This window comes from Notamacropus eugenii, chromosome 6 (genome assembly GCF_028372415.1).
Source record: "Notamacropus eugenii isolate mMacEug1 chromosome 6, mMacEug1.pri_v2, whole genome shotgun sequence".
Classification (NCBI taxonomy): Eukaryota; Metazoa; Chordata; class Mammalia; order Diprotodontia; family Macropodidae; genus Notamacropus; species Notamacropus eugenii.
Window position 1 is genome coordinate 306,548,046 of NC_092877.1, and position 16,136 is coordinate 306,564,181.

General features: G+C 39.9%; 1 protein-coding gene across 16 annotated transcripts in view; it reads left to right on the forward strand.

Annotated features, from left to right (window-relative positions):
- The first annotated feature begins 3,400 nt into the window (after positions 1-3,400).
- Positions 3,401-16,136, forward strand: part of MAP2 (microtubule associated protein 2) — a 359,367-nt gene continuing 346,631 nt past the window's right edge. For all 16 annotated transcript variants that reach the window (XM_072617435.1, XM_072617440.1, XM_072617436.1 and 13 more), the window contains exon 1: positions 3,401-4,527. The gene's annotated coding sequence lies outside the window, so the exon portion shown is untranslated. The remainder of the gene's footprint in view (positions 4,528-16,136) is intronic.

The following is a 16,136-nucleotide window of genomic DNA, read 5'->3' on the forward strand; positions in this document are numbered from 1 at the left end:
GGATAAACCACCTGACCTCTAATGCCTCAGGAAACACTTGAAGGAGAGAGGTAGGAAAGAAGCATTTATTAAGTGCCCACTATATGCCAGGATCTGTGCTGAGTGCTTTACAAATATTATTACATTTGCCCTTCGTGACAACTCTGGGAGATAGGTGAGGTTTTTTTTATTTTTATTGCTATCTCCATTTTATGGTTTAGGAAACTAAAGCAGACAGAAGTTGACACTTGCCTAGGGTCACACAGATTTATTTAGATTGTATGTTGAAAAGAAAGTGTCAATTGTCATTCATAGAAGAAGTTGTAGCTCTAATTCAGCGACAGATAAAGAGTTCTCATTTTGTAGTCTTTACCTTGTGCTAGATTTTGTATTGAAATTTCGCCTCAAATCTCCACACTGCTCTCTCATCACGCTGGCAAAGGAACAAACATGTATTAAGTGCTTACAGATACTTTATTAGTTGTTGTTCAATTGTTTCAGTTGAGTATTGGACTCTGTGACCCTATTTGGGATTTTCTTGGCAAAAATGCCATTTATTTCTCCAGTTCATTTTACAGCTAAGGAAACTGAGGCAAACAGAGTTAAATGACCAGGCCTAGTGACACACAGCTGGTAAGTAACTGAGGCCAGATTAGAACCCAGGTTTTTCTGACCCTAGCCCCAGTACTCTAAGTACTTTGACATCTAGCTACCCTCCAATATACAAGCAAAGAAAAAAATAGCCCTTGTCATCAAGGGGCTTATATTCTAATGGGGAAGGCAACACACCAAAAGTAGCAGAGTGCTGACTTCTGTCTTGCCAATGGACTTTAATGACTGGAATCTAGAGGGAGGCTGATAAATTTGGACAGATTTGCCTCACTTAAATCCAATTCACAAGCAAGACAAGGCCACTCTAGAATGAAGATGGAACAACGCTGGCAGAGCATCCAAATCCAGAAAGTCAGAAGCCCAGCCAGGAGGAGAATAAAGGTTGGCTGGCCTGGATATTTCTCCAAAATGGAAGCCCCAGGGAGGAATTCACTAGTTGGAGGGGACCTATCCAGTGGATGGATGTTCCATTACATAAAGGTCTCAGAGGCAAATAATTATTCCAGGGTGAGGAAGTTTCAGAAGGCTGAGAGAGATTCCAGGGTGAGAGTATAGCTGAGGCATAGTATTTAAGTACAGAAAGTCAGAATCACGCTAGAGACATAATGGGACAAAGTGACACAAAAACCTAATACCTTCTTTCCCAAGGCATGTAGAAGTTATGTCTCCTGTTTGTGTCTGGATTCCTCATAGGTCCAGAAGGTTGATAAAGAGTCTTCATCCCATTTTCTCCTCAAATGTCTCTCAAATAATAGGATTATAAGATCCTATAGATCTTAGAGGTCATCTAGTTCAATCTCCTCATTTTGAAGAAGGAACTAGAGCCACATAGAACAACAGGTTCTCCTGGGGCCAATGGGAGGTGTAGAGGTGGAAGATCATCTAGGATGGGTCCCTGGGGGAGGAAATATACACTGGAAGGCTCCCAGATTTCTTACTTGCCAAAGGTACAACTAAAAAAGTGGAAGAAATGTGCTACTGCCACTTCCAGAAATGGGGTTGAGAAGTACGGGTAAGAAAGGAAGCCTGTTGGATATGAGGATGGTCTCCAAAGACACAAAGTACTCTCAGTACTCTCAAAATTCTCCTGGGAGAGGGACTCAGCTGTCTTATCCTACTTATGAAAATTGGGAATTTGAAAAGTTGTTTTTTATTGTTCAATTGACTTCAGTTATATCTGACTCTTCATGACTCCATTTGGGGTTTTCTTAGGAAGATATTGAAATGGTTTCCCATTCCCTTCTCCAGCTCATTTTACAGATGAGGAAACTGAGGCAAACAGATTAAGTGACTTTCCCAGGATCACATAAGTAGTATCTGAGGATTTGAACTGAGATCATCCTGACTCTAGGCCCAGCACTCTATCCTCTGTACCACCCAGCTGCTCCAATATAATAACGTCCTTAAAAGAGGACATGCACTGGAGGATAAAAAGCCTATGTCAGTATTGCGGCTTAGGAAGAGGAGAGTCAGGGATGATAGACAGAGTTTACATGTCTACAGATAGGTTTAATTGATCAGAAAAGATCCAGGGCAATTTTTCATCCTATTAACTCTACCTGAAATAAGGGAAGGATAAAACAGCACCAGCAGATAAGTGATACTTAATCAACAAACACTTATTAAACATCGTCTGTGTTTCAGGACCTACAGTAGGTCTTGGGGATATAAAAACAGAGAATGATCTCTATGCTTAAGAAGCTTATATTCTAAGCTATTTAAGTACAAATATGATTTCTTTAGTTTGACCAATGAGAGTCAGTCAATAATGGGGTATGACTTTACTAACAATTAGCATTTATACAAGCACTTAAAAATTTTCAAAGCATTTTATAAATTTCTTTGATGCAAACCAAGGATAAGAAACCACTGGAGGTGGCTTTCAGGCCATGACACAACACATGTTTATTTCTGGTGGGTATTCAAATTGCTGATAAAATTCCATGGGTCCCTACTGTACTTCTTTCTCTATTTGTATACCTTTTGAGGCAATTCTTTCCTGCCCCTACACTTTCCTGATGTCTCTGGTTGCCAGGCTCTCCTCCAGATCCCATTTAAGGGGCCTAGGGTACACTGGAGAGAAGAAAGAGAGAAAATACTAATCTTAAATGACAAATTGAAATTGCTCTTGTCCCAGAACTGCTCAAACACTTTAAGCCACACCTCTGAGATGGACCTTTCTATTCCCTACTTTATGATGGCTCTCAATATCTGACTTAAGGTCATATAATTTAAATCTAGGAGGGACCATAGTTCAGTTCTTAACCTGGGGTTCACTGTCCTCCAAAGGGTTCATGGATAGATTTCACATGGAGGCCTATGAACAAGATGGAGAAAATTTTTTTGTCTTTATTTTACTCACCTCTGACTGAAATTCATCATTTCCTTCAATGATTTTTAAGACAGCATTCTGAGAAGGGGTCTACAGGCTTCACCAGATTGCCCAAGAGGTCTGGGATACATAGAAGCAAAACAAAAAACAGAACAAATAAAAAACCCAGAATGTAGCCAACTTCTTCATTTTACAGGAGAAGGACTGAGACTCAGAGTGGTTATGAGATCTGTCCAAAGTCACAAAGGTAAAAAGGTAAGGGAGTCAGGATTCTTTAAGAAGAATCCAAGAAATTCTAAGGTGTGTCTAACATTTGTATCTTGGTGGTTGTTTTTTCTCTGATAAGAACATATCATTGCCAACAGTTTTATTTTCTCCAACCTGGCTTTTATTATCAGGGATTGCAATTGGCTTTTTTTTTTCTTTTTGTAGCGTGGACACTTGATATTTCCTCATCTGCACTCTGTGGTGAATCGCCCTTACATATGTATACTTCTCAAGTTTTGTTTTTTTAAGATCACCTCATTATAGATTAACAATAATCAATGAGGTGGGTAGGGCTGGGATCGTAGTCAACATGTAAGGTCTGAGAAAAATGGTATCTTATGGAAGCTGTGAGGTTTGCCTCCTCAAGGTCAAGGTGTCGTGAGCTGGTACTGGGACACAGGTCTCCCAGCCTCTTTCTGGGGCTCTCTGCAAGTAGACGGGCAAAGTCAGAACAAGCATGCTCTATGCATTTTGGGGGTTCATTGCCATGAACCGTTCACTGGATCCGAGGGGTGGCAAAGGACCGTGTTTTACAGGCAGCCTTCCTTTGCCAGGGTCTGTTAGGCACATTGCTGGATCCTTCTTTACCATACAATGATTTAAAAAACAAAGCCGTGGCTGGCTTTAAAGAGAACCTCAGGTACGGTGGCGGCCCTGTAAGCCCCTCTGCAGCCTGCCCTAGCCCTCGGTCCCCACAGGTACTAGATCCTGGGCAGGACCCAAGACGGCTCCGACACCGCAACCTGCTCCCGGGGCTGAGCTGTGCGGCTTGGCCGGGTTCCTCCTCCGAGCTCCCACACGTTCTGGTCACCGCCGGGCGGCGAGCTGGCTGCCGGAGGAGGGAGGAGGAAGGAGAAGGCGGTGGCAGCGGCAGGACAGACTGGACGGGAGCCCCGCCCCTCCCACCCAGGACATTGCAGGGGTGGCAGCAGCATCTGCAGAGCGCCCAGCCAGCTGGGCGGGACTTCCAACTGGGAAGAGGGGTGGGGTGTTGGAGGCCTGGGGGCTGGGGAGGGTGGGCAGAGCTGGAAGGCGGGGCTCTGGGGCCGGTCTAGCAGAAGGGGAGGCGTCCCCGAGACGGCTCCCAGACGGAGACTTGAGTGCTTGGGCTGCTACAGGACATTCCCACAGCGGCTGCCGCAGCAGCAGCAGCAGCAGCAGCAGCAGCTTCAGCAGCAGCTTCAGCAGCAGCATCCTCCCGCTTTGCTTCGCCTCGCTTCCTCCCCCTCTGTTCCTCCAGTCCCTCTTCCTCTAATCTCCTTCCCCCGGACCGGAGTTGTCCTGTCCGGTGCACCAGCAGGGACAGTGGCGGGACAGCGCCTAGGATCTGCACCCAGGTAAGATACACCTATGTCTAGTCAGATATGTGAGGCTCTGTCCCCGACCCACCTCACCTAGGATCCAAAAAGAGGGCTCCCTAGATGGGAGCAAGAAACACCTCCCCCACCAGCACCCCAGCACTGACCTCGCCCCCTTGCAAGGCCACCTTGGAGGCAGGTGGAAATTGGCTGAGCTGTCAAAGCCCCCACCTGCCAGGCGCTGTCCGACACCCCGCCAGGAGCTTCCGCGGATCTGTGCGCCCTGGGTACTCTGTGGGTCATCTTTTCTCCCGTCTGGGTGAGGGACTCCTCGGGTCCGTGAACTGCAAACTTGCACTTTGTCATTCCTAGTATCAGCTCGTCCAAAGCAGTTATTACCTGAGATCGGTAGAGAATGGGGGAGTAGGCAGTGGTACAGGAGGTAAGTGGAAGAGGAGCTAGGGGGATGGGGGAGGGGGTTTTTTAGTTATTTATTTTTAATTTCCTAACTGCATTTAACTTACTGCAAGGTTCACGATGACGGGTAAGTGAAAAAGCAGTCTGTCGTTTTAGTTATCTTCCACGCAATTTGTTAGCACCAGAATAAAGGAAAAATTCTTTTTTTTTCCCAATGAAAAAGGGAGGTGGGAGGGGGGGCGGGCAGAAAGGGAAAAACATGAAATTTCTGAAGTTCAAAATCCAAATAACCTTTTAGCAAGGGAGATGGAAAGCACCTCCCAATATAGCTGCTCTTTTCTTTTCTTAAATCTTTTTTTTTTGATGATGGTTGTTTCTGGGCTGCAGTGTTGCCTCCCTTCCCCACCCTCCTCTTTTGTTTAAGGATGGAAATTTCAGGAAAGTGTGTGAGAGGGGGTGGGAGTGGGGGATGTGTGGGCTTGGGAGGAGGGGGTAAGGAGGCAAGGGGCAGGATTCGGAAAGACCATCCTCTGCAAACTGGGAAATCGATTTTCTCCCGACTGGCATCACAGGGCTAAAAGGCTTTTGTCAGAAAATAAAAAGCTTTTACCAGCAACAAGCCTGTTTGGGATGGTTGCCATGTACCATCTGCTGTGTGCATCCCATCAGAGTACTCTCAGTGTAAAAACCTTAAAAGAGGAAAATATAAAGGGTTATGTTTTTTTAAAAAAATTTACAAAGGGGGAGAGACAAAAAACATTTGAGACAGTTCATTTTTGGCCAAGAATTTTTGTTATTTGAATGTTGAAGGGTTGTAAAATGAAATTGGGTTAGCTATAATGCAAGACAAAGGATATTGTTGGGAGGTTTGTATTTGTTAGGCACAGGAGGTGTTCTATAAGGGCAATTAATTTGTATTTTAAAGTATTTATTTTTAAAAAGACCAGCCAGAGGAGGAAATGACTGCAAACTGAAATAGAGGTTTTCAGCCGCAGTGAGGCGGTGGAGAACAAAGCCTTTTTATGTAAGAGAAATTATGCAAAATGTCCCATGCATGGGCTGCAGGTACCAGCCCTAAGTAAAGGCAAATCTCCTTTGCTCTGTGATTAGGCTGTGGGTAATTATAATTTTTTTATTTGAAATTAAATTGACAAAAAATACTTCCTAAGTCCCTTTGCAGCATTTATGTGTGAGAAGCAGATTATAGCCTTTTGTCTGAAGGTTTGATGAAGCCCTGGTTTTGTTGGGTAGGTGTGTGCATTTTGGAAAGAATCTTTATGGTTTCATGAGTATTTGGTGTTCCAATCAGCATGTATGTTCATGTATAATATTTATATTACATGTGTGTATAAATACATATATGTATATATATATATATGATGCATATTTACATATACTAAAAAGGTTTCTTTCTCAACCAAGAATGTTATTCTGTTCTACATGTCTTTTTAAAAATTATATTTCTGGTAATTTTTATCTATTCTTTACAAGTTCATTTCTTTAAATAAGCAGAATATCTTTGTATATTTAGGACCTCTAGTGCAAAATTTTTACTATGTAGCTTATTTAAATATTCTTCATTTTACAGTTTGCCATAAGGTTATTGTGTGTTTCCAACAGTTTTGGAAACTGTTTTTGAGAGGTTCCTCCCCTTAAAAAATGGAGAATCTTTTGTCAGACCTTTGCAATCCAAATGGCTTGTTTCAGAAATGAGTTTTCTTTATTCAAACAATGTAAATTTATTCTAACAGTTTAACTTTCTCTAGCCTCTATTGTTTCACCTATTACTGTCCCTTTCCTAGCAAAGAATCTGGTTCTTTTTGGTTGCACCTGTGCTGGTTTAGGCTTCTCTTTATGTCTAGACTATGGGATTTCAGAGCCAATGGACTTAGGAGGAGTCTCAGATTCGGGACTTACTCATTCTCTGCAGCAACTCCCTCTTCCCTCCCTGATGAATGACATGCTTACAGCACCTTAAACAGGGTTGGGAGGAGAATGAAAAAGAATGTGCTGAGAGAGCATTACCCAATGAAACTGGCACAGTGCTTACTTCATAGGTCACTCCAGAAGGTATTTCAGGAGCCCTAAGATTGTAGACTGTCTCCTAGTAGTAACTAAACAGTATGCACATAGAGATCTCAGATCTCAGGGCCAAAATTACTTTTCTAACAACATCATCCAGTAATGTTCTCCTTAGTTAAATGAATATTTTGTGTGTGTGTGTGTGTGTGTGTGTGTGTGTGTGTGTGTGAGCTCATGTCATATATTTTCAGGAAGCTTGAACTTGGCCAGAAATATGCAGCCTGAAATGTAATTTTGGCACAGACCCTTTAAGCCTGAAGGGACAACTTCATTCTTTCACCACTTTTGGTTTAACTCAAATTGCTTTCCAAATTTCTGATTATCAGAAGAGAGAAGGATGCTTTGGGAGATTTTTTTCTTTTTGATGTGTATTTTTGTGACTCAAATGTGCAGTGTTACATTTAACCAGATTCATGACACACCCTGTTGCTGCTAAAATTTGAGAAATATGTTTTGCCTGTTGACATTTAAAAGGCAGTTAATACCAATGTAAAAGTGAACACATGTACTAGATGTATATTGTCCATGTATCTTCCATATTAGAGGTGAAACTGTTGCAGTGATTTTTTGGTTTTTGGATTTGCTGATAATAATTCACAATTGTATAGCATTTTAAGTATTTTCTTCATAACATGCCTGTAGGGTAGACAGCAACCTTGAGCAACTCACTTATCCTTCCTGGGCCTCAATTTCTTCATCTTTAAAATAAAGAAGATGGGACTTGACTACTGAGATCCATTTCAGATCTAGATCTGTGATTGTTAGATACTCATTGTTATGTGGTAACCATGGCCTCCAAGAAATCCACCACAAGGGGTCCACAAAACCTTCTTTTGTCACTAGGTGGATAGTAATGGAGCCCACAGGACTTTCACAGGTGAGAAAATCCAAGTTTGGACAAGTTAGATGATTTAGCCAGGATCATATAATTATTAGATATCAGAGCTGGGTGAAAAGTAGTGAGTTTATTGAGAGGAGCTGGGTTTTATCTGGTTTTGTTCATTATGTATCCACTATGACTTTTCAGGTTCCTTCACCTCTCCACTTTTTTCATCTGTAAAAGGGGAACTGGACTAAATTCCATCTAAGGTTCTTAATACCTCTAAATTCTGTGAGATTGCAGATCCGTATCCCCTAACTCCAACTCTGGGGACCTTTTCATCAAACCACCATGTGTTATGTGGCTCAAGTTTATGGCTTAAGTATTCTAATTCTTCTCAATTCTCTTAATTCTTGTCAGATCAGATTAAATTCAAAACAGCAATCATAGTAACTGATGGTACTATCAATATTCCATTCCTTAACTACATATTGCAAAGCTGGAAATGGACATTTAGGTAACTCACTAGTGAAACATGTGAGCCTGTATTCTGAAGGAATTCTCATGAGCTCTTACATAGGATAAGAAGATCTAAGCATATTAATAAGACCTTTGAGTCTTCCTTTAAGTCACATCACTGAGGCCAACAGGGTTAAGTGACTTGCCCAGGTTCACACAGCTAGGAAGTATCTGAGGGCTGATTTGAACTCAGGAAGATGAGTCTTCCAGACTTGAGGCCTAGTGCTCTGTTCACTGTGCCACCTAGTCATCCTGATGAATATCTGTTCACTGGATTCAGATGGCTCTGGAGGAGAAGTGAGGCTGGTGACCTGCACAGCCCTCCCTCACTCAAAATAAAGTCAAGTGCAAGTCATGTCATCATTTCCCTAATGGCATGGTCTTCTTCGGCAACAAAGGACAAACACAATCCTATGAGTAGATGCAGCCTGATGAATGGGAGACCCAGCTAGCTGGGTAACTCAGCTCCTCCTCTCCTGTCTGTCTCCCTCTCCCCTTCCTTCTCCTCTCTAAAGAAAGATAAATTTAGACAGCCAAAAGATGCCCAGTTGACTTGGGTTTTACTGGCTAGTTTCCTTTCCTTTCCTTTCCTTTCCTTTCCTTTCCTTTCCTTTCCTTTCCTTTCCTTTCCTTTCCTTTCCTTTCCTTTCCTTTCCTTTCCTTTCCTTTCCTTTCCTTTCCTTTCCTTTCCTTTCCTTTCCTCTCCTCTCCTCTCCTCTCCTCTCCTCTCCTCTCCTCTCCTCTCCTCTCCTCTCCTCTCCTCTTCTCTCCTCTCCTGTCCTTTCCCAAAACCTTAAACCTACTGCACTCTGAAGCTGGGATGCCAATGGGCCCCACCTAAGAGGTCTTCTGGACCCTAACTTTAGAGTGATTATCAGTAGGAACTATTGCTGTTTCCCTCCCAGCCTGATGTCTTTCTTTTTCTTGACCTCATTAAAGGGACCATGCCCTGGCTACTTCTTAAACAGGCCTATTAATAAATGGGTGTTACCTCACCCTAAGTGAGTACCCACATAGATCTTGTCCTAAAGGGCCCAAGGTCTTCCAGTGCATCCTGAGTCATCTCCAGTCATACTGATGAATATCTGGCCACTGGATTCAGATGGCTCTGGAGGAGAAGTGAGGCTGGTGACCTGCACAGCCTTCCCTCACTCAAAACAAAGTCAAGTGCAAGTCATGTCGTCATTCCTCTGATGGCATGGTCTTCTTCGGCAACAAAGGATGAACACAAGTCACATCACACCTTTTCCATTTTGAGTTCATCTATGCTTTCATAGCACTGGGATAGCTAGAATCTGGTTGATGGTTTCCGCGCATTTTTATTAGGCAATTACTATGTGCCAGACTTGATTCTAGAGAGACAAAAACAGAAAGACGCTATAACCGCTCAAGTCTTTCTTGCATATAGATATTTTTTTCTCTTCACTGAATTCTCCCTTCAAACCTTTCCTGTCTACTTGGTATTTAAATGATACTCATTCTTTTCTAGACATTTTGTCATTCATCTAGCACCTTCTATCCATAATAGATTTCCTCCTTTTTTCACCAATGACATCATTGTATCCCTACGAATTGAAGTATTTATAGTACAGTATTTGTTATTCATCTATTCATTCAGTATATATTTATGAAGTCCCCACCATATGCAAAGCATTGCATTAAGTGTCATGTGAAGTAATAACAAAAGCTTAATGACACTGCCTCCAGCCCTTGTACCAAGAACTTACTTAAACTCTAAATGGAGGAAGCAAACCATACAGGTAGACATACCTTGTCCAGAGTTGAGTCCAATGCCTCAGATTGGGCTCTTTTCACTTTTTGGTTTTTATGAGCCCCCGGGAGTGATTTTGTCCCCTTCCTGGACTCCTCCTGGGACTTTGTTCCCTCCCTTGTATCCTTCTAACACACAACTTTTTATTATACTTAATAACAATAATAATAGCTAAAATTTATATAGTGCTTACTGTCCTACGTGCTATAGGATTATTATCTAATTCGTTCCTCACAACAGCCCTGGGAGGTAGGTCCTATTGTTATCCCCATTTAATAGAAGAATAAACTGAAGTAAACAGAGGTGAAGTGACTTACCCAGGGTCTCACAGCTAGTAAACTTGTGAGACTGAATTTGAACTCGTGTCTTCCTGACTCCAGACCCAGCACTCTATCTACTATGCCACCTAGCTGCCCCATAAGCTTGAACAGTGGAAGATGCCTTACTCTCAACTCTTTACTTAACAGATGAGAAAAATGAAAGTTCAGGGATATGAAGTAACAAGATCATGAGACTAATAAATAACAAAACTCACGTGTGGATGTAGGCTCTATCTCTCCTACTAGGTGGTAAGATCCTTAAGGACAAGGTTAGACTATAAGCTTCTTGAGAGAAGGAATTGTTTCATGCTATATAGCCTTATCCCCTTTGCCTAACACAATGCCTAGTAAATGAGAAGTCCTGATTATCTTTTTATCTCCTAGCACAGACCCCAAATAGATCTGTGATCTCACCAATAATGCAAATGTCTGCCCATTTTTCCCACACCCTCTTCTGAATCTGCTATAAGGGGCCCACCCAACATTCTCTTGACATTGCATAGATACCAATGGGCAGCTAGCTATGTGGCACTGGGCTGCTAGGTGCTACGGTGGATAAAGAGAAGGCTTGGAGTCAGGAAGACCTCAGTTCAAATCCAGGCTCAGGCACTTACCAGCTGTGTGACCTTGGGCAAGTCACTTACCTTGTTGGCCTCAGTTTCCTCATCTGTAAAATGAGCTGGAGAAGGAAATAGCAAACCACTCCAGTATATTTGCCAAGAAAACTGCAAATGAGGATGACTAAAAGTTGAACATGACATATAATTGAACAAAAGATACCAGTGAAATTTGTGGAGGATTTTGGAGAAACATATAACCCATGGAGGGCACTTAGTGATCACTACCTCACATGGAAAGACATTGTGTGTATATATAATATGTATTATATATAATATATACATATACTGTATATAATATATATTGCATATACATATATATGCGTATATTTGTGTGTATAACATATATACATACATGTATGTATATATGTTGCACAAGGAGTAAAAGAAGAAAGAAAACAAAATTTATTAAGTACTTATCATTCATTAGACACTGTGTAATGGAGATGCAACCACAAAAAGGGAGACAATCCTTGATCCACAAGGAGCTTACATTTTAAAATGAGAGTGGCCACGCAGAGGGAGTTTTGGATCGTATCGAGGATGGTGAGTCGATTATAGAGCAATTGATTGATAAATGTTTATTCAATTGGTGACAGTAGTTTACATCCTGTAAACATGCTCCTTTGTGAAGTTTTCATGTTAATCTTCCATCTGAAGTGCTAAATTTGAATGTAGAGATGTTTTTCCCACAAAAATCCCAAGAAAATAGAATTACAATATTTCTTTAAAAATTGTAACAATTCAACAGATAGATATCTGCATATTAAATATGTACGTATATACATGCGTGTATATATATGTGTCTACATGGCAGCTTGGTGTAGTAGTTAGCATGCTAAACTTGGGATTGGAAAAACTATGTTCAAACCTCATTAGTGAAACTAGATATATGACCCTGGGCAAGTCACTTAGTCCCTCTTACACCTCAGTTTTCTCATCTCTAAAGTTGTTGAGAGTGTAGTTGATGATCTCTAAGGTCTCTTCTAGCTGTAAATTTATGAGAAAATATGCATACATACATATATATATGTATGTATGCAAATATACATTTATATGTATGTATATTTATAGCATATCTTCTGATTTTTAAAAAGAAAATTGCATTGCCAAGGAAAAAAGATGTCTGTTAAGTCCTCAATCATATCCACAAGAGAAAAATAACACAAAGACATTGTTATCAATGGTTACATACCTATACACATTCCAAAACAAAGAAAAGGTACCATAGTAAAGTACCTTTTGAAATTCTCCAAGGATAATCATTCTTCTGAAATTATTTCAGTCTCATAAAGCAGCTAAGAAATTATAAAGGAAGAAGTAAAACTTTTCAAATGGCCCTTGACAAGAGAAAGAAAGGGAAGAGAATATGAAAATTGTTCTTTTGTTTGTAATTGGACATGAAGGTAGGAAGATGATGCATTCGGAGGAGCACATTTTTTTGAGTGGGTGAAGAAGGAAAGAATCTGTTTTGGTTTTCTACCTTAACATTATTTTGTTCCCATCCCTCCTCTGCTATTCTGAGGCCTTGCGTGCTTCCTTGTAGAAATTTTTAGAATGTTCATTAGAAGTTATTTTTCAGAGTACATTGAAATACAAAAGGGAATTAAATTAGGCCCAAAGTTTATATTACAAATCATTTTAATCAGCAGTTTTCCAGGTTTCTCCATTTCAGAAAAATATAATTCTTTCTCTGAAATGATACTAGCACCTTTTACATATATGTAATATGTGTATACATGAACACACACATATTGAATGTATAATATATGCATACATAAATATGCATATACATATGTATATACACAAGTGTATACATATATATATATATATATATATATATATATATATACATATATATATATATATACACATACAAGTGTGTATATATTGTAGAGGAAGGAGTACAAGATTAGATTATTAGATTTTAGGCTAATCCCAGATCTACCACTAATTAGCTAGATGAGATTGGATAAAACATTGTACCTCTGTGAGGCTTCCTAATCAGTAAAATGAAGGGACTGAACTAAGGCACTTTCCGGGTCTAAAAGACTAATAATCTATGACATTTGAAAATTTAGGGGGAAAATCTGTAATTGATCTAGACAAAATAGAGTACATGTTTTCTTCTTTTTAATCTATCATCAGACATTAAGGCTTTTTTCTCATTAAACTCCAGTGTATACCAGTCCCCTCATGTTCATTTGAAGTTCTTTGTTTGGCACTTAAAGCTCTTCCCAATCTGTTCCTATTTTGCCTTCTAATCTTCTTATATTCCACTCTACACAATCTGCTATCTTGAACATGACATCTCTGATCTCCATGCCTTTACCCAGGCTGTCCCCCACATCATTCCCCCCACATGCCCCTCCACTCACCACCACCTCTTAAGAGTCCCTTAGTTCAAATATGAGCTAATGTAAGAATCCTCCTCACATCATCATCACCCCCTTGCCCAGCTGCTAGAGCCTTCCTGCCTTCCCTTCTAAGGTTACTACCCTTCTATTCTATATATATCTTAACTATCTACTTACTTACATTTTTCTCTTCCATATTAGATTGTAATCTACTTGAGATTAGGGACTGTTTTTGTCTTTCTTTGTCTCCCCAATATTGCACATAGTAAGAGAATAATTAATTCATTTGTTTATTGTTTAAATTGTAGGGGTCCATAAAACCTCAGATTGAATCCATCAATCAAAAACAAACTAAACATGATAAATCCTTTCTCAATTTTAAAAGATCATAGAGGCTTGGTTTGGGTCATTGGATGAAAGCAGTTGAAACCATACAAGAAATGTCCTGTGATTAAAAGAATGACACATCTCTGGGTTTTTGTATAACCCAGCAATCCAGTTCAGAATTATGCAGTCCAACAAACTATGCATTCCAGCCAAGTAGGGGTCAAATCTAGTTGTAAAGGACTCAGGAGAAAGAATTGCCCTTGCATATACTCCTTTTGTGACACTGTGGAGTCACAAAATTTCAAAGTTGGATGGGACCTTAACCATCTAGCGTAATACATATCTGGAGAATTTCCTCAATGACAAACCTGTCAAATGGTTAGGCCAAACCTCTGCTTGAGAAGAAGCTGATTACCTCCTAAAGCTACCCATTCTTTTAGATACTTCTCATTATGAGGAAGATTTTCCTAACATCAAGTCTCAATTTACCTCCCTGCAGCTGCCACTCAGTGCCTCTCATTCTGCCCAATGGGGCCAAACATAATGAATCTAGTTTCTCTTTCTCAAGCTTGCCCATAAAATACTTGAAGGCAACTATCATGTCTCTTACCCCAAATTTTCTATTCTGCAGCCTAAAGATTCCTTCAGCTGATCCTTACATGGCATTGACTCCATGCTCTTCACCATCCTGGATGCCTTTCTCTGGATGCTCCTCAGCTTATCAATGTCCTTTACAAAATATGATACCTAGAATTGAACACAATACCTCAAATGACTTTAATCAATGTGAGATACCTCTTTGCATCTGCAACCCATGTCATTCCTAATGCAATTCTTTTAAAAAAATTATTTCTGGGGTTGCCATATCACAACTGTTGATGTTTTGAGCTTAACAATTCACTAAAACTTGCAGCTATTATTTTTAAAAAGACTGCTATCTAGTAAGCCACACTACCTTTCCCTCTGCTTCTGCAATTGACTTTTCTGAACTCAAGTATACAACTTTATATTTATCATTCCTAAGTTGCATTTTGTTTGATCCAGTCTAATAGTCTAGCCTGTCTAGATGTTTTCAAATCCTGTCTCTCAGAGAATGAGGTATCTATCACACTTGTTGTATCACAGGTAAATAATCGTATGTCATCTGTGCCTTTCTCCTAGTCATCGATAATAACATTAAGTAGCACAGTCACATATACATTCATGAGACACTACCCTAAGAACTTTTTTCAGAGATGATATGGAACAATTAATGACTTTCTTTTTCATTCTGTGCATTCAACCAGTTCTGAATCTAATTGTATTATGATCTGGCTCACTATTCTCCATGTTTTCCTACAAGAATAATCTGAAGGATTCTCACACCCATTATATTTTTGTGGTGACATGGGAAAAAGTACTGACTGGTGTCATAATATCTGAATTCAAATAGTATCTCTGCTACATGCTACATGTAAAATGGTGGGCACACTGAGGGCTGTGGGCAAGATGGAGGACTCTGGTCCTCTCTTTCCTCTTCTATAAAATGAGGGAGTTGGGCTAGATTATCTTTTAATTCTAAATCTATCATACTATGAAATCCTTGCTTTGCCCTCTGAATCTTGGTTTCAAGGCCACCAGTGAAAACTGTTTTACTTTTATGTCAACGTTGATGTTAAAATTTACTTAAATAGCAAGATTTTGGTGTTGGTGGGACTTTATGAACGTATATTACCCAATACTCATCATTTTTTTCTCTTCTGTTTTATCTTGGTAGACTTTGGCCATTCATCAAGAGCTGCCTTTCACTTTCTGGATAAAGAAAATATTTTCTGGGCTGAAAATTAACTTTCTAATAGATATACTTTGGAGTCATTGTGGCTTTCATTGGCAGCAATTGCCCGTATTTAATTTTTTTGAGTAGGTCAGTATTAATTAAGAAAAAACAATTTTGGAATTATGGTATCAAATCTTTTTGCTCAGAAACAAATTAGACATATTAGTTTGCCTTTTTTTTTTTTTTTACCACCACTCTCCATGTTCTTCAGAAAAAGATAACAATGACAGCAAACATTTATGTAGCACTCTTAGGTTAGCAAAGTACTTTAACAAAGTTGATAATTATGAAATAATATTGTACATTACTTAATTTGTCCCTCACTACAATTCTGTGAGATAGACACTAATATTATTATCATTTTACAGAGAAGATAAGTGAGTCTAAGGAAGGTTAAGTAATACCTTTGGTCACACAACTATTAAGTGTCTTTGGCAGAAGTCACACCCAAGTCTTCTTGACTCCAAGTCTAGTACTCTATCCACTATACCATGGAGCAAAATTCAAGTTACTTTGTCTCCCCCCAAAGAGCGTAAGTGGACTTATAAATGAGATCTCAGTTTGTTTCCTTTTAACATTACCTTTTTCTTTTCCATTGGAGA